Here is an 18,721-nt window from a genome sequence, read left to right on the forward strand (position 1 = left end):
TTAGGATTCTTTTTCATGTCCTCTGCTCTCTGACTTTTTAAAAATAAAACTGTGATTTTGTATCCTATCATTTTCTTCTCTTGGTGACTGTAGGTATGACAATCTCTTCTGTCTTTCTACGTAATAATGCAGAAGTTCCTTACGTTTGCTTTTTCGTTAGTAACATACACACTCAGATTATGGCAATAGATTGGACTCACAGTCTTAGGTATATTTTGCTTTTATTGATCTGTGCGTGTGTGTGTTTGTGTGTGTATGTGTGCATGTGCCAGTGCACAAGCACATGCTTTTAGGGAGGTGGTGTTTGGAAGAAGGTGCGTCAGACAGCAGTTAACCAAATATCACTTTAAACAAAAGTGCATGTGGCCTTCCAATTAGATGCCTTCAATTTATTCTCTGATAATTATGCTTCGTAAATCTTTGCTGGTTAATTTATGAAATTATAGATGAATATGGAATAATTTAATGTCTGATAATTTAAAATATTTCCTGTTATCTCATACTCTAATAAGCACAGTTAAATTGTGTTCTTGTGATAAATCGCAATGTGTTCACTGTGTTGTCTCTGTTTACTTCTCTTTGACTTCGAAGTTCCTGCTCTTTCAGCTACCCCTCCTCATATGTGTAGATTGCAATCATAAAAAATAAATGACAAGACCTGAAGGGAATGTGAAAGTTATAGTTTGCCATATTTGGATGAATGAATTATGAGTGATTGTCTTTCCCTTCTTCAAAAAGTTCTCGCAAGATTTTTAATGACAAAGGCAATGAATTTATAGAATTTTAAACTCAGAAATACAGACAAGTGGCACAATGAAAAGTACTGTAGTTTTGTCAACAAAATCTGAATCCCGTTTTAAACGGTTTTGTGTTATATATTTTTTCTTCCCCCATTTTAAAGGTTTCCTAGCAGTAGTGATGATAAATAAATTACCTCATTGCGAAGTATTGTATTTATTGTGATATTCAAAAGGATAATTTTCAAAGAAGAAGAGAATTTTTCAACCTCCAGATGTGATCTAAAAAATGAAAAGAATCTGAATATTTGGAATTTAAATTATATTTTTTCCTTGAAAGTAGAGATTATTTTAATTTCTAATTTGTTTTCAACATCAGACTCTAAAAGGAGGCATTTTTCTAGGTATCGATGAATGGAAAGAAAACGTTATGGGGAAAAGTCACCATCTGATTATTTGCATGTTATTTGCTTCCTGTCTTTAGTTTCAAACCCAATGAAAGAGAGTCAGAACATCGCTTACTCAATCTTATTATTAATTTGGAATCTCCATGGTCTTGCCTGGATTGCTCTTGTATTTCATTTGATAACCAACGTTTTTCAAGAAATGGAATCAAAGCTAAATAAGAACATATCTGAAATAGAAGTTGAAGCAGAAAGCATGAAGTCAGGCGCTGGAGATCCACACGGTCGGTAGGTTTCCTCGATCCAGACAGCAGAGGGTTTCCACAGAGCCCTTTCAAAGGTGTCAGAACAGGAAGGAAAAACAGAAAAACACCCAGATGTCTCTCCATAAACCTCTTATGTGAGTTACATTTCCTCAGTGAAATTTATTGATTTAATTTTGTATTGTCATTAAGAAAAATAATTTTAAAATATAATGCAAATCTCAACTTTACTTGTTAATTTTCCCCACATCAGCCTTGCCCCATGTGTAGATTAACACTGCATTTGTGTACAATAGTAGCTATTCTGAAAGCTGTGTTCTCATTTTTTTCCACCGTGCATTTCAATAAAAGTAGAAATACGCATGTACAAAACTATGGAGCTATTTTTATTGGGTTCTTGTACACATAATTTCTAATTATCAATCCAGTGTTTCTTGAAGTTTTATGCATTTTTTTAGCCCTATCAAACAAAAAGCATTTTAACCCAAAAGTATGGCTTGAGAGATTTGTTTGTTTCATAAGGTATGATTTGTACCTTATAGCAATATCTTTTTTGGACAATGAGGAAATTTAGCCTTTGACATTATGAAATATTTCCCGATGTGACCTTTTTTAAAACCCAAGGTATGAATTCTTTCTATATAGCTATAGATATAGCCATAGATGTGGATATGTGTGTGTCTGTAGTTAATAGATAAATGTCAGAGCCAGAGGGCCCCTCTGTACTTACAAAAAGACCCTTATCTCCCACAGTGGACGGTCATAGCTGAACAACAGGCTGGAAACCTCGTTCTTAGAGTCACAGTGCTCTAGAGACCTTTGAATGTTCAGTCAGGGCACGTCTATAACGCGAAAACCAGGGCCCTAGTGGGCATCCTGAAACAGGGGTGGGGAAATCTGGATGGATACTTCTCGGGATATTGACTCTGCATCCTTCACCGGTGGATCCCCTGGGCTGTAGCGATGGCTCATCTCTCCCTGGCAAGAGCGCGCGCTTGTGCCGTGCTGGAAAGTGCTGCAAAAGCCTCTTCCTCACGAGCAGCAGAGGCTCTCCTCAGAAGCAGGCCCTCCCTCCTCTCCTGGCTGCCAGGCCCATAACTAGAGTTAAACCCCTGAATCAGCTTCCAGGGGCCATGTTGGGCCTGATATGGGAGAAAAGATATTGTGCAACAAAGAGCTGGAAGAAGTCATTGGCTGGTGCCAATGAATTGAATTGGGGTTTGTTTGATTGATTGGGGTTGAGTATGGAGGGTACTTGATCAAACTGTACAGAATGTAAAACTGGTCATGCAAGAATCGTTGTTTAGGGACCCTTGTTCATGACTTGGGATTTAACTCTGTATTAGCCTGGGTTTTCCAGAGAAACAAAACCAATTTTTATACAGATTTTCTTCCACTCATGATGGGGTTAGATCCCGATAAACCCATAGTGAGTTGAAAATATCGTAAGTCAAAAATGCACAGAGTGTGTGGGGTGCGCCCTGCCTCTTTAAGCATCAGGGGTTCCTTGGGGCAGCAGAGGTGGCCTGAATTCGTCTTAGTTTTCCTCTGGGCTGGAAGAACCCGGGGCCTTCTGAGACCTGTACTGAACCAGCCTCGTGGGCAGCACAGAAGACTGTGGGGGCTTCTTCAAGCAATTTTGAAATGAAGTTTCCAGTCGTTCTCAGTTTTGGAGTTAGAGGACTTGGAGACTCTGGGCCACAGGGACCGGATGCACAGTCCCAGTCTCTAACGAGGATTGAATTCCCTTCTCCCGAGGACCTCTTGTCCAGTGTCTTCGGGGTGGCTTTCTGCTCTGTGCACTGCCACAGGCCCCTGTGGGGATTCCTGCCCGAGCTGCAGCGGATCTTCAAGGCTTGATAGTGGATGAACCTCAGGCCCTTCACCTCTACACCCTCAGGACTGTGAGGTGATTCAGAGTGAATCTGGCCTGGGCTCTAATACTACAGCACTCCGGAGCCCAGGAGGGTGTTTGGGTTCCCTGCGCTGTGCCTGCTCTTCCACTGGGCATCATGCAGACACACAACCATGGCTGTTGGCCTTACTTAAGTGTCACCCTCGCTGCTGACTTCTGTAATCATGGTGCTATGGTCTGAACATTTGTGTCCCCCCCAAATTCATATGCTGAAATCCTAACCTCCAAAGGTGACAGTGTTAGTAGGTGGGACCTTTGGGAGGTGATTAGAGCTCTTGTGAAGGAGACCCCACGGAGATCCCTAGTTCCTTCCGCCGTGTGAGCGCACAGCGAGAAGGCGCCACCATGAGCCTGGAAAAGCAACTGGCACCCGGCCATGCTGGCTCCAAGGTCTTGGACTTCCAGCCTCTAGAACTGTGAGAAGTCAATCTCTGTTGTTTGTAAGCTACCCAGACTGTGGCATTTTGTTATAGCAGCTGGAACGGACTGAAACGCATGGGTCAAATCTGACCAGAATGCCAGTGAGAGACCTGTTTGTCCAAGCAGATGCCCAGGATTGGGGAGGGGGCAAGGAAGAACACTGTGGCCTTCTCCTTTTGTTTTTTTTTGAGGAAGATTAGCCCTGAGCTAACATCCCCCACCAATCCTCCTCTTTTTCCTGAGGAAGACTGGCCCTGAGCTAACATCTGTGCCCATCTTCCTCTACTTTATATGTGGGACGCCTGCCACGGCATGGCTTGACAAGCAGTGCATAGGTCCACACCCAGGATCCGAACTGGCGAACCCTGGGCTGCTGAAGTAACCACTGCGCCACTGGGCTTGCCCTCAATGTTCTTTCTTGCTTTGAGATGTATTTACAGGTAAGATTCAGGGGAACAGAGGCAAGAAGTAACTTCTCTCTATCTTCTGGGTTCAGAAATATTGAATAAAGCCCTATTCTGCCTGCCTCCCTCATCATGATGAGACTGCCACTACACTGCAATGAGCAGATTTGTCTAATGGTGACCCTGGGAATGATTCCAGGTAGCGTGGATGGTAAGATGGTAGGGACTAGGGCATCTCCCCTTCTGCCAGAGCTCCCCATCCCCCATCCCTCACCCCGCCCCCAGGAGGGTATGCAACTTTCCACAAGCCCCACAGCTCCAGGTGTCTGGCAGCTGTCTTTCCCAGACAATTCCCTAAAGGTCACATCTGAAGCCAGAATGCCTGGCACCTAAATACCCTTGCTTCTTTCTACTGATAAAGACAATCTCTTGCCTGACCAATAAGAATTGTGGAAATAAATGAAGACCACTCAACTGAGAAGAAAAAGGCTTGTTTATTTGGAGCTTGCTATAACAAGGGAGTCACCCACCATTACTTGCATTTGGCAGAGACTCAAAGGCAGAGAAGTGAAATGGAAAAGCTTTATAGTGAAAAAAAGGGAAGGCTTCAGCTGTGCTCTGATTGGAGATGTCGTCATGGGAAGCCAGAGGCTGGCTAATTAGAAGCAGTGCATCTCTTGTGATTGCCTTGGGGGAACATGTTTGTTTACTCTGAGGGGTCCTGAGTTAGAAGCAGGGGCAAAACTTAGGGAAGCTGACAGTCATTGCCCAGGGCCTGACCGCTCTGGGCAGATGGCTGCAGAGGTTGTGGTTTGGCTTCCTGGACTGGTGCTGCCAAGGTTGTGGGTTACAGTTTTATTGTCACATGTGGTCTGGCCATTGTCTGTTTGTATATTCAGCCTCTCAGAATGGAGATCAGTCATGGGTTGGAGTCCTCAGACCTATAACTATTCACAGACCTAGGAGTGCTGAGCAGTGCCCAGCGTCACCACTCGTCTTTTGGGAAGACACAAAGACTGAAGGACTTGTGTCTTCTCTTGAGCTAAATCCTCCCACTAAAGCCTATTCGTTAACCAGTGGTTCTCAATTCAGGAGGTGATTTTGCAGCCCAGGGCATGTTTGGCAATGTCTATAGACATTTTTGGTCATCACAAGTGGGGGTGCTACTGGCATTTAATGGGAAGCTGCCAGGGATGCTGCTAAATCTCCTATAAAGCACATGACAGCCCCACACAACAGAATAGACTAGGACTTAGATGAAAATTGTCCTGTTCCAGTTTATCACAGCTCTCAAAAATTTTAATGTTTGACCTCGCAGAGAGAGTTAGATCTGTGTTATTAACAAGTTGTTAAGTGCTAGGCTGAGTCTTCAGGTGGTCTCTCGTACTGCTACATGGTTCTTCTCACATAAGATTCCAGGCGTCAAGCTCATTTGCCTGAACAATCCATACTTGTCAAGCAAGTATCTTATTCTAGACTCGAGGAGAATAAAAGGAATTTCTTTGAGGCTTCCTTCACTCAAGTACCTATGAATCTTCCCTAAGAAATTTGCCTTCTTAATGGAAACAGTTTATTTACACTCTTACGTTGATAAAAGTTCTCTAGAAATCTTTCTGACAATGGGTACATATTCTTCACCTAGAAGCTAGGTTAGGCATTGTACATGACAAATATTACTTCTCTCATTGCTGGATATACATAATGATTTTGATCACTTTGTTGCTGAATATAATCCCATATGGCCCAGGTTTCACCATTGATACTGAGCACGTGATCTGGATGTTAGTAATAGTTTACATCTGCAGTTAGTGTCTCTATATGGCCTCTCCTGCCATGGAAGCCAAAGTCTTGTCCTGGTGATCCCATTTAGCTGGAATTTTTCTTGTTTCCTAAAGAGGAAGTGGTCTTACAGGAAATGACATTATACCTGCATCCGTGAGTAGTGCCAGACGTTTTTAGAAGCAACAGGGTCAAGGGAACCATATTGGGAAAGGGGGAAAAATCCACTGACAGCCTTTAAGTAATTGCTGGGCGATCATTCCTCTTTCCTGGTCCTGTTGAGCTGTGTGTTCAGTGTCCCCACGCCCAAAGCCTCTGAGCCTACAGCTACCCCAAAACGTGCTCTGTTTGGCCTCGGGGACTTTCCACTTTGCTTTAATCCCTTTGGTGAATTGCAATCTTATGGTTCTCTGTCCAGGGTTAGTCAGTGGATTGTCCTAAAATGGATCCCTCTGATTTTGTGAAAGAAAAATGTTTGGGATATTCCCGTCCCAATGAATATTCAATTGCAGTTTTTCATTAGTCGGGATTTTTTCTCAATGAACAATATGCTCTTTCTCACGGTTGAGTAAATGAGGCTATTCTACTTTTAATTGAGGTTCAGGGCTCTTTACAGTATAATTACAGAGTTCTTCATGGTGGACGTGACCAAATGTCACCCAGACTGCTCCCTTCTTTATCTTTTTCCATCACATGCAACAGTCAGAGGATCTTGTCCTGATGTCATCTTCCTGAGAAATAATCTGGATAAGTGAACCCAAAATGCCGTGGTATTAGAGCCCAGGCCAGGTTCACCCCGAATCACCTCACAGTCCTGAGGGTGTAGAGGTCAAGGGCCTGAGGTTCATTCGCCATCAAGCCTTTAAGATCCGCTGCAGCTCAGGCAGGAATCCCCACAGGGACCTGTGGCAGTGAACAGAGCAGGAGCTCAATGGTGGTGTCCCTTTGGACACAACTGGGGACAAGTGCTTCTGCTGTGGCCAGAAAAGTCAGCGTGGCTTCCCTGAAAGTAGCTTTGGTATAATTTCAAAGAACCAGCTTCTAGTGGCGGGTGTGCTGTCCTATGGCCTTAAGGGAAATGTCTGAGTTCTAGTTCTGATACCAGCCTAGGACAAGGTTGACCTGAGGGAAGTTATGTTGTAACTCAGAATGACCTCTGAGTAACTCACCCACACTGTATATGTTTTACCTTGCACCCTAAGAGATAAATAGCTACCCTCCAGGAAATAATCCTGGCTGATGCATGTACTTCCATGCAGTGATAAGTGATAACTTTGTTCTTTTGAGTTTCTTAGGAATATGATGACATCAGAGAAGAACATCTATGCTGGCATCCATTGTCGATGACAACTGAAAAACCTAGTGTGTCATCTCCAGTCGCTCATGCCAGTTGGTCAATGTTCCTTAGCCCCACCTTTATAGCCTGCTAGTGGCTATATAACTGCTTAAAGTTTGTGCTTATTTAAGATGGTCTTTGGGACATGAGTCCACCATCTTCCAATTTGCTGGCTAATAGAATAAATCCCTTTCTCAACCACTGATGCATTTTGCAATTGATCGGCTTCAGGATTGCAGTGAGCAGAACGAGCTCCTGCTTGGTTACATTTCCAGGGGTAAAACAGGAAGAACCAAGATTAGCCCTTTGGACAGGAAATGCTTCCCAAAGACTTCAGGGTTTATCTGCAGAAGAGCCACCCCAGGGAGGAAAGGGAGCCATTTAAACCACTACTGAGACAGGGCCCTCGACAGTTTGATCAGAACATGGGCAGAAAAGATGTTATTTTGTACTTTCAAGTGGCAAAAAGACATACAGGTTATAAAACTACAGACTAAATTAGCTAAGAACATACTTCAACTCAAACATCCAGGTAAATGTAATAAAAACCACATAAAATGGTGTAATAAAGTTAAGAGTAAATATACTAGGAGGAATAAAATAATTAAAACCAGAAGATAAATAGAAAGAAAGTATGAAGGGCATAAGAGGTCAAGACTATGTTAGTAAGCAATAAAAAAACCCTGAAGTACAGATGCTGGGTCTTGTCCCCCTGCCCCTCCACCACAGGAGCAGGTGGTTCCCGGGAGCGTGTCAGTTACCGAAGCTTCGCAGACTTTGTGTCTCATGGTTTGCCCAGGGCAGCCTTTCACTGCAAGGGCTCTGGGGGCCTACAATGAAGATGGGGCCTCCAGGCGTACTGTAAACCTCCAGACAGAAACTCACCTTCAGACACTCTTCCAGCTGCCTTTTCTTCCTGGCACCAGAAGGTATGCAAAACCAATCCGCAATTCTTTCCCAAGCAGTGTGTTTGGGTAGATGTATGTTTTGTGCTTGCTACTTTCATGTTTTAAATTCTGTTATCATTTTATTTTATTAAAAGAATTCCCATGCCCTGTGAAATTCTAGCCGGTTAGTCCACAAGGTCAACACTTCGAGAGGTCTCCTTTGTTCTCCTAAGGACAGCGGCCTAAATGGTAGATGTAATCTCTGAAAAGAAATGTGTGTCTGAAGGACAGGCCTTAAAAGTGAGCACTTACAAAGTGGTCACTCATGTCACCCTTGAGTGATTCTCCCTTGCTGCCTATCCTGTTAATGTAGGAAGGAACAGTGCCCTGCAAACTCGCCAAGCTTAGAATGGTGGATTTGGCACTGCTTGTTGGTCATCCTCTCCTTACGCCATCAAAGGCGCTACTTCTGAGTCATAAATACCCTCAGATCTGCTCAGGGATCTGTGCTCTCACTGGGCAGCCAGAGGGGATGAGTTCTTGAATCCTGGGGTTGAGTTTGAAGATGTTTTTTCCTCATGGCTGTGATGATGTGTTCCACATCCTTCTGGCACCCAGGTGGCGGTCAGAAATCACGTGTCCGTGGGCTTCCCATTGTTTGATTCTTCTTTAATCCTCTCTCTCTGTCTCCATTCTTCAGATTTTCTTTATTTTTTTTTCCTGAAGTGTCACAGTAATGATCCAATGTGTGGGACTTTCATTTATCCACTGTGTCAGGCCCTGGGTGGCCCTTTCAAGGGGAAGAGTTTGCGTTCCTCTCTGGGAAACTCTGCAATACTATTTTTTCACGTTGGAATTCCCGTTCCTGGGACGATAGGCTTCCTGGACAGATCCCATAGATCTCATATTTTCTCTCAAAAAATGTCAACCACTGTCTTTTTGCTCTACTTTATGGAATATTTTCTTGGCTTTATCTTCCAACGCTCTGTTGATTGTTTTGGGTTTGGATGTAATCGTTTTCATGCCCAAAGACTTTGAAAAAAGAAGTGCCAATTCCTTGTTTTCCTGTCGTCCAGTTCTCGTTTCACCTCTGCGGAGACTCATCGGGGTCTCTTCTGTCCCCTGCTCCCTCTTGATTTCCTTTGGGCCCGTTTGTTTCCCGCTTGCTTATTTTGGTCTCTCATTTTGGGGACTAACTTCAATAGTGCTGTAGTCTTTGAGAATGCACACGGATAAAACCATAGCAACTGGTGGGTGTTGCTTTTAGATGGCCAGAAGGGGATCTATCGATTATGCCGGGAGGTCTCTAAATGCCCGAATGTAGAAGTCTTGGCTTGTGGGGCACTGAATTTCTTTAGAGAAATATCCTCCAGTTTGGGGTTTGCGAAATACAGTGACTATGAAGTGTTGGATTGGAGAAAGCATTGGAGTATTAACAGTTCCTCACACAGACTTTTAAAAAAAAAATTTATTGAGGTCATATTAGCTTTTAAAGTTGTATAAATTTGAGGTGTACACTGTCATATTTCAGTTTCTGTATAGATTGCATCACGTTCACCACCAATAGTCTAGTTTTTATTCATCACCATACTCATGTGCCCGTTTCCCCCTTTCCCCTTCTCACTCACTCCCTTTTCCTCTGGTAAACACTAATGTGTTCTCCTTATCTATGTGTTTGTTTATCTTCCACATATGAGTGGAACCATAAGCTATTTGTCTTTCTGTCTGACTTATTTTGCTTAGCCTAACACCCTCAAGGTCCATCCATGTTTTCACAAATCGCACAATTTTGTCTTTTTATGGCTGAGTAGTATTCCATTGTATATATAAACCACATCTTCTTTATCCATCCATCTGTTGATGGGCACTTGGGTTACTTTCACGTCTTGGCTATTGCGAATAATGCTGTGATGAACAGAGGAGTGCATAAATCTTTTTGAATGGTTGATATCATATTCTTTGGATAAATGCCTGTGTTTTTAGCTCCACATGCCACTCTCACCCTGCAGTTTCCAAGCCTTGAGACTCTTTGGGGCTGAGGCCATGATTTTCTTTGTGTACTAGGCTCTGGCTTCTTCTTGCTGCTCCACCAGGCATCACTCCTCTATTTACTTTCTGTCTTCTAGAAATTTGTTGTCTGCTGATGGCCTTCTCCCCTTTTCCTCATCAATTGGGTTTACCTGAATAGAGTATCATCTTAAAGTCAAAGAAAGGGGATCTTGGTGAGTTGGAAACGCCTGGGAAAACCTGATTCTGGTCAAGTTAGAGGACATGATTCTGTGAATCCGTGGGTTGTACATATGTAGTAAAAGACGAGGGCCAGGACTAGGATGATACAGATGAGGCTCTCATTCATCACCTCGGGTACAAAATTTAAGGGGTCATGAGCCAAAAAACTCAATAAAAAGAGTCAAAATTGTTAGAAGTATCAACATTTTAAATAAAGACAGGATTAGTAACAGTGCCCTTCTGAGCCATATTGAAGTCTGAAGCAATAGGAAAAAATACTGATCCTGTCTTTATTTAAAAATTTGACATTTTGTTCATCATAGATTTTTTGCGTAATTTTTATTTTTAAAAATATTTCACTAACATATGATGCATCTTAATTAGTGAGATTTTTGGTACTCCCTTAAATTTTGTGCAAGCTGGTGAGATTTGAAAGAGCTGGAAAATTTAATAAGCACAGAGAACAACTTACAGAAGTAAGTGTTTGCAAAGTATACAAAGAAAGTTTTTATGTGCAAGCCAGTTAAGCCATGACTCCATAATAAGACAAAAGACAATATTTCTCATATGATAGTCTCAACAGAATAAATCAGGGGTGACACAGCCTCCAGGCTCCTAGGTTGTTGCTCTGCCATCTCCTAAAATGTTTCCCTCACTCATAAGGTTAAAGATGGTCGACTACACAATGGCAGGAGTTTACCTAATTGCCTCCCTGCCAGCTAGTTAATCTACCAGTGCTTGGGACTGAGGGTGGGAAAAGTAAAAAACACACAATACAGCATCTGAAATATAACTGGAGGTAAAATGCAAAATAAATGAATGAATAAGTACTTATGGTGTTCATACCACCGCCAACAGTGTATAAATAAGACTCCCACATATAAACATAGACAGAAAATGAAAAATTATGAGACACGTGAAAAGAAGTTCAAAAACTTGCTTAAACTTCTTTTAAGCACACTGGTTAAGAATTATTGCCAGTTCTATGGGGAGGAAGGACTGGATACTGATATCAAAACTGTCTGTAAACATTTTTTCTTAGTTATATATTTTTATAGTATAAAAATATAGTATAGTATAGTATGCTGTATAAAATTCTCGTTAAAATTTTATAAAGCTCAGAGAAGTAACAAAGCTGACATATAAATGGCCACCACTGAAATAAAATTGATGAGGAAACAAAAAGTGGTTTAATGATTTGAACTTATTCTTTAATTTGAAAGCAGAAAATGCGATCAGGCAAAAAGAAAAGTCACTCAAAATATTAAAAATAAAAAGGCTAGCAGTATTAAACACTCAATAGAAATGACAAATACTAAATAGACACCGATGAAAATGTAAATTAGAAGAATATCAGGAAAAATTCATCCAGCATTCAGAGAAAAAAAGAAATATAGAATTAAAATGACAAATATAGATGACAAAAAACATACGCTAGAGAAGAAAAAGACTCTGCAAACATTTTGAAAACTGGTCATCCGCCAAATGCTATGTGCTAAAATTCAGTATCTATTTCTGAGAAAATACTTCATAAGCTAGAAAGAGATGGAAAATCTCTTTTTGATAGATGGTGTCTTTCAGAAGGTTTTCATATCAACCAAAAACAAGCGAAAAATTAAGTCAAGTAAGAATCAACCATAACAGTGCCATGCGATAAAAATAAATATACAAAATCTAACAAATTTTTTATATACTAAAAAAGATTTTAAAAATATAATGATAGGCATAGAAAATGTTCATATCTCATCTTTTGTAATACTCTTTCCAGGTAAACCAGATTGATGATGAAAGGAAGGGGGAGGACGTCAGCAGGCAAGAGATTTCAAGACAAATCTGAAAGAAAATTTCTAGACGCTAACAGAAAAAATCTAGGTGACCTTGGATTTTGTGATGAGTTTTTACATACACACCACCAAAAGCACAATCTATGAAAGAAGGTGTTTGATAAGTTGGATTTCCTGAAAATTAAAAACTTCTACTCTGGCAAAGACAATGTTAAGAGAATGAAAAGGAAAGCCACAGACTGGGAGAAAACATTTGCAAATCCCGTATCCAATATGGGACTTGTGTCCAAAATATACAGAGAACTCCTAAAACTCAACATTGAAAAATGGGCAAAAAATACACACCTCATCAAAAAAGATATACAGATGGCAAATAAGGAAAAGATGGTCAACATTAAATGCTATCAGGAAACTGAAAATTAAAACAATAATTAGATAAAACTACACACCCATTAGGATGGCTAAAATCTAAAACACTGACCACATCAGCATGCTGGTGAGGCTGTAAAGCAACGGGCACTCTCATTTATTGAGGGAGGGATGCGAAAGGATACAATCACTTTGGAACACAGTCTGGCAGTTACTCACAAAGGTCACCATAGTCTTACCACACAATCCAGCATTTGCACTCGTTGGTTTTACCTAAATGAGTCGAAAATGTATGTCCACACAAAAACCTGCACACAAATGTTTGTAACAGCTTTTTCATAAGTGTCAAGAGGTGAATGAGTAAAGAAACTAATACATCCACACATGGAATATTATTCAGCAATAAAATTAAATGAGCTATCAAGCCATGAAAAGGCATAGAGGAACCTAAAATGCACATTGCTAAGTGAAAGAAGTCAGACTGAAAAGATGACACACATATTGTATGATTCCAATTATAAGACATTCTGGAAAAGGCAAAACTAACAGACAGAAAAGATGAGTGATTGTGAGGGGCTCAGGGGAAGAGAGGAAGAGATGAGTAGGGTTAGGGTTAGGGGATTTCAGAGCACTGTTCCGTCAGATACTGTAACAGTGGCTGGATTATATCATGCATTGTCAAAACCCATAGAACTGTGCAACACAAAGAGTGAAACAATGTAAACGAAGGACTCTAGTTAATAGTAATGTATCAATATTGATTCATCAATTGTAACAAAGGTACCACCCTAATACAAGATCTTAATAATAGAGGAAACCGCTTTGGAGAGGAGAGAGAGGAGAGGTTTATGGGAATTCTCTGTGTTTTCTGCTCCATTTTTCCATTAACCTAAAACCACTCTTTTTATAAAGTCTATTAATTAAAAAAAACACTGAATTGGTATTTCTGAGATAAGTGTGGTATTAAAAAGAAAATCTAGGATTCCTAGAAATCTGGTCCCAATATGTTTGCCAGGGACAGAACAAACTTGCATTTTGTCTCTCCCATAAAAATCACTGTGCTCTATGGATATTTTGTGCTGACATTTTTTCTGACCCTTCTTTTTGCACTATTATGAAATGAAAGGTTATTTTCTCTAAACTTCAACTATAATCTACTCCCAAGAAGCTATCCATTAGCATAAAAAGATTATGGGGGCTTGCTGGTTAGTTAGTTGGTTGATTGGTTTTTAGAGTGGATTCTAAGTTAAAACAGCTTCATCCCTAACCTGGCAGACCTTGCCAGGAACCAGAAGCATCCAACGATCTTCACTTGAACATCAACCTGCCTCAATCCGTTGAGTTCATACTGACATCTGGAGGCCGAGTTTGGTACTACATGAGGGTTACACTATCAGAGCAGTTAGTCACTCCAACCCTCTTTAAAATAAGTAAAACATAAAAAATATGAAAAAGCAGTTTAAAAAAGAGAGTTTGTTTTGAATGTTTTTTGTATCTTCTACATAGAAATCTGTTCCTTGGGAAATTGGAGTGTAATTCTGGGGAAAGAGTCACAATCACCACGGCTAGCATTCACTGAGTTTTGGTACCCAACTAGACGTCAGGCGGCACTGGTCCTTCACCTGCAGCCACTCATTTCATCCTCAGATCTCCCTGTGAAACAGGGGCTGTTCTATCCCCATTTTACAGTTGAGATGCAGCCTCACAATGGTTGGTAATTTCTCAAGGTCACTTAGTCTTGGGTTCAAGAGCAGAACTTGAACCCAAACTGTTTGATCCCAGAATCCAGTTGACACTGTTGCAGAGGTTCTGCAGGAAGGATGTATTGTGGGATCAAAAGAAATTCCTATGAAGAACAAAGCGCTCTGGGTCATTCCCAAGAGGAACTGAGTTCTAGAACTTCCTAGTCATAAACATTCAAAATACAGCACCAAAAAAAAATATGTCTTAGGAGGAGAATTGACTGGAGTAGGCAGAAGTATCTTAGAAAAAAATATAGTCATTTGCCAACTACATCCAAGGTCCATTTGAGAAGTATTTTCTTGGGTCAAGTGAGTTGGGTCCATCCCTATCCTAATGGGGGCTGGAGATACCATCTGTTTGAGGCCCACATTTGTGAAGGGCCTCAAATGTGGATCTCCAAATTGGATCTACCGAACGCATTGAAAGATGATGACTTTCATCATACAATTTTATGCTTGCGTCCCATTCAATGATAGTCCAACCCCATCATGTGTCACGAATACATAACTTTGCAAGTGTAATTATTTTCTAAATAGCGTAATTATGTTATGCTATATTTCTTCATTGAAAGTAGTAATTTATTAAGTGTAGACATGCTATACTTCAAGTATTGTAACTATTTTGGCATTTTAAAAATGTTTTTAATAAACTAAGAGCTTCCAAAGATGGAAAGAGCCCACGTCTCCATCGCCCTTATAAATGCCCAGAAGCACAGCTCTGTGATTCCGCAACGGTACTTGGAACATTTAGCCAAGAAAGGGCTAATCTCTGTCTTAAGGACACTCTTCCCAAACTCAGCTTCCCTTTCTAGTAGTTTCTCTAAGGTATTGGAGGCCTTTGCTGGTAAATCAAAACACCTCAAAAGCTAAAGGCATGGATGAAGATAATTTCCAAGAAATTAAAAGAAGATACTTTGCTTTTGGAAGCTGGCTAAGTGATAAATTTCTCAGAGCATTTTGGCGAGTGTGGTTCTTGTACTTGGCTAAAGGGACTTAGCTGACTTCTATGTCTCTCAGTGATTTAATACTCCCAATAATGAGGATATGCTTTTTGTAGAAAGAGAAAAAATTTTTGTTATATTAAGGTGGTAACAACTAATGAACATCTCAAAAGAGAGAAAGGTAATGAATTTTTTAATCAAAATTCATTGTAGGACTGGCAAATGCCAGTAGGCACAATGTGCTTCCTCCTCCTGACCTTAGCCATATGCCCAGAGATCATAAAGGAGTGCATACTTCTCACACCACATCCCTGTATGTTTCCCTCTGTTACAAACCCGCCAATGCAGTGTGTTGATGATAACAGTCTGGCAAGAGCCAGTATCTGTCTACCAGCTTGGGAGAGAAAGGAGGATCTGTTAGGACTAAGTCTGTCTGCTGCTCATTATTGCACTATATATGGTTTCTGTGAACCAATTAAAGACGCTCACTTCAACATGCTTCATGACTCCTGTCCTGGGAAAATGTAATCTGCTATTATCTTTATTACTCATGTGAGAGTCAAGTGTACTAACACGGGTAGTTTGGGTAGAAGATGTCCAATCTGGAAACCTCAGTCATCCTTGACTCCTTGCCTTCCTTTGTACATACCCACCCAACCTCTCCCACCAAAAAAATACGTATATGATTATTGACCATCTAGTCTTTCTGATTCTTCTTCCTAAAAGCCCTAAAATCATTCCAGGATCTCCATTCACACCGTCACAGGCTTGTAATTGTCTTTCTGCCTCCACTACACAACCCCTCGAGTGTGCCTTCACACGAGAGTTAGAGTGATGTGGTTAAGGGTGGCATCTCCTAGATTAAATAGACTGGAGTTTGAACCACAACCCTGTCTTTTGACTAGTTGGATAACCTCGGGCAAGCTATTTACCCTCAATTTCCACATCAGTAAAATGAGCATAATAATTATATTTAGTTCATAAAGTGTCTGAGCACATTCCCATATGACAAATAGAGGCTTCTATACACCATCATGGAAATGTTAAGGGTCTCTAGAAATGAATTGACCTTTTAATAGGTCGTTTTCTGATGAAAATTGTGGTGGTTAATTATACACGTCAGCTTGACTGGGACACAGGTACCCAGATATCTAGTTAAACATTATTCTAGGTATGTCTATGTGGGTGTTTCCAAGTGAGATTAACGTCTGAATGGGTACCTGGGTAAAGAAGATTGCCCTCCCCAGTGTGGGTGGGCCTCGTCCAGTCTGTTGGAGACCTGAATAGAGCAAAAGGCAGGATCTGCTCTGTTTGACTGCTCTTGAACTAGGACATTTGTTCTCCAGCTTCTCAGACCCTCAAACTCAGGCTGGAACTACACCACTGGCATTCCTGGGTCTCCAGCTTGCAGACAGCAGATCACGGAACTTCTCAGCCTCCACAATCGTGTGAGACAACCTGTTCTAATAAGTCTGTTTACGTATATAGGTTCTTTATCTCTGCATTTATACATAGATTCTCTCTATATATTCTGTTTCTCTGGAGAACTCTGATTAATACAGAAACCAAGCTAGAAACTACACTAACTTGAGTAAAATATTCTAAATGTTTATAGTTAATGAGCAATTCCAAATGAATTAATGTTTCTAAGCATTATAATTTATTAAAACTATGTCAGTAGAAAGACACATGAAACATTAATTTTTGCCTGTTCAGGGAAAATCTTCCTCAGGAAAAAAAAAAATCAGCTGACCACCACAGAGCATACAACACAAAGAGTGAACCCTAATGTAAACCATGAACTTTAGTTAATAGTAAATATCAATATTGGCTCATCAGTTGTAACAATTGTACCACACCAATGAAGATGTTAATAATAGGGAAAACTGTGCAGCAAGATGACAGATATCTGGAAACTCTCTGTACTCTCTGCCCAATTTTTCTGTAAACCTAAAACTGCTCTAAAAAAGTTGTGTGTTTTTTTTAATCCATTCACCATAGATGTAGGGCTTTATTTCTCCACTCATACTTCTACTCCATTGATCTATATGTCTATCCTTATGTGAATACCACACTGTTTTTACTGCCTTTGCGTTGTAATTTTTTAATGCAGGAAGTGTGATATTTAGTCGCGTACATGGGTTCCCTTTTCTCCACATGCTCTCCAACACTTGTTATTTCTTGTCTTTTTAATAATAGCCATTCCAATGGGTGTGAGGTGATATCTCATTGTAGTTTTGATTTGCATTTCCCTAATAATTAGTAATGTTAAACATCTTTGCAAGAGCCTGTTGGCCATCTTTGTATCTTCTTTAGAAAAATGTCTGTTCAGATCCTCTACCCATTTTTTGATCAGATTGTTTGTTATTTTGTTGTTGAGTTGTATGAGTTCTTTATACATTTTGGGTATTAACCCTTTATCGGATATTTTCAAATATCTTCTCCCAATTTTTAGAGTGTCTTTTCATTTTGTTGATGGTTTCCTTTGCCCTGCAGAAGCCTTTTAGTTTGATGTGGTCCTATTTGTTTATTTTTCTTTTTGTTTCCTTTGCCTGAGGAGACAGATTCAAAAAGATGCTGCTAATACTGATGTCAAAGAACATACTGCCTATATTTTCTCCTAGAAGTTTTATGGTTTAAGGTCTTACATTCCAGTCTTTAATCCATTTTGAGTTAATTTTTGTGTATGGTGTAAGATAATGGTCTCCTTTCATTCCTTTGCATGTGGCTGCCCAGTTTTCCCAACACCATTTACTGAAGAGACTTTCCTATCTCCATTGTATGTTCTTGGCTCCCTTGTTGAAAATTAGCTGTCCAAAGATGTGAGTTTATTTCTGGGCTCTCAATTCTGTCCCATTGATCTTTGTGTCTGTTTTTCTACCAGTACCATGCTGTTTTGATTACTATAGCTTTGTAGTATATTTTGAAAGCAGGGAATGTGATACCTAAAGCTTTGTTCTTTTTCCTCAGGATTCCTTTGGCTAGTCACAGTCTTTTGTTGTTCCATACACATTTTAGGATTCTTTGTTCTATTCTGTGAAAAATGTCATTGGGATTCTGATTGGGATTGCCGTGAATCTGTAGATTGCTTTAGGTAACATGGACATTTCAATTATGTTAATTCTTCCAATCCATGCGCATGGACTATCTTCCCATTTCTTTATGTCTTCTTCAGTTTCTTTCAACAATGTCTTACAGGTATCAGTGTACAGGTCTTTCAACTCCTTGATTAAATTTATTCCTGGATATTTTATTCTTTTTGTTGCATGATTATAAATGGGATTGTATTCTCTATTTCTCTTTATGCTAGGTGGTTTTCAGTATATAGAAACACAGCTGGTTTTTGTAAGTAGATTTTGTACCCTGCCACTTTACTGTATTTGTTAACTATTTCTAACAGTTTTTTGGTGGATTCTTTAGGGTTTTCTATATATAAAATCATGTCATCTGCAAATAGTGACAGCTATACTTCTTCCTTTTCATTTTGGTTACCCTTTTTTTTTTCTTGCCT

This window comes from Equus quagga, chromosome 20 (genome assembly GCF_021613505.1).
Source record: "Equus quagga isolate Etosha38 chromosome 20, UCLA_HA_Equagga_1.0, whole genome shotgun sequence".
Taxonomy (NCBI): Eukaryota; Metazoa; Chordata; class Mammalia; order Perissodactyla; family Equidae; genus Equus; species Equus quagga.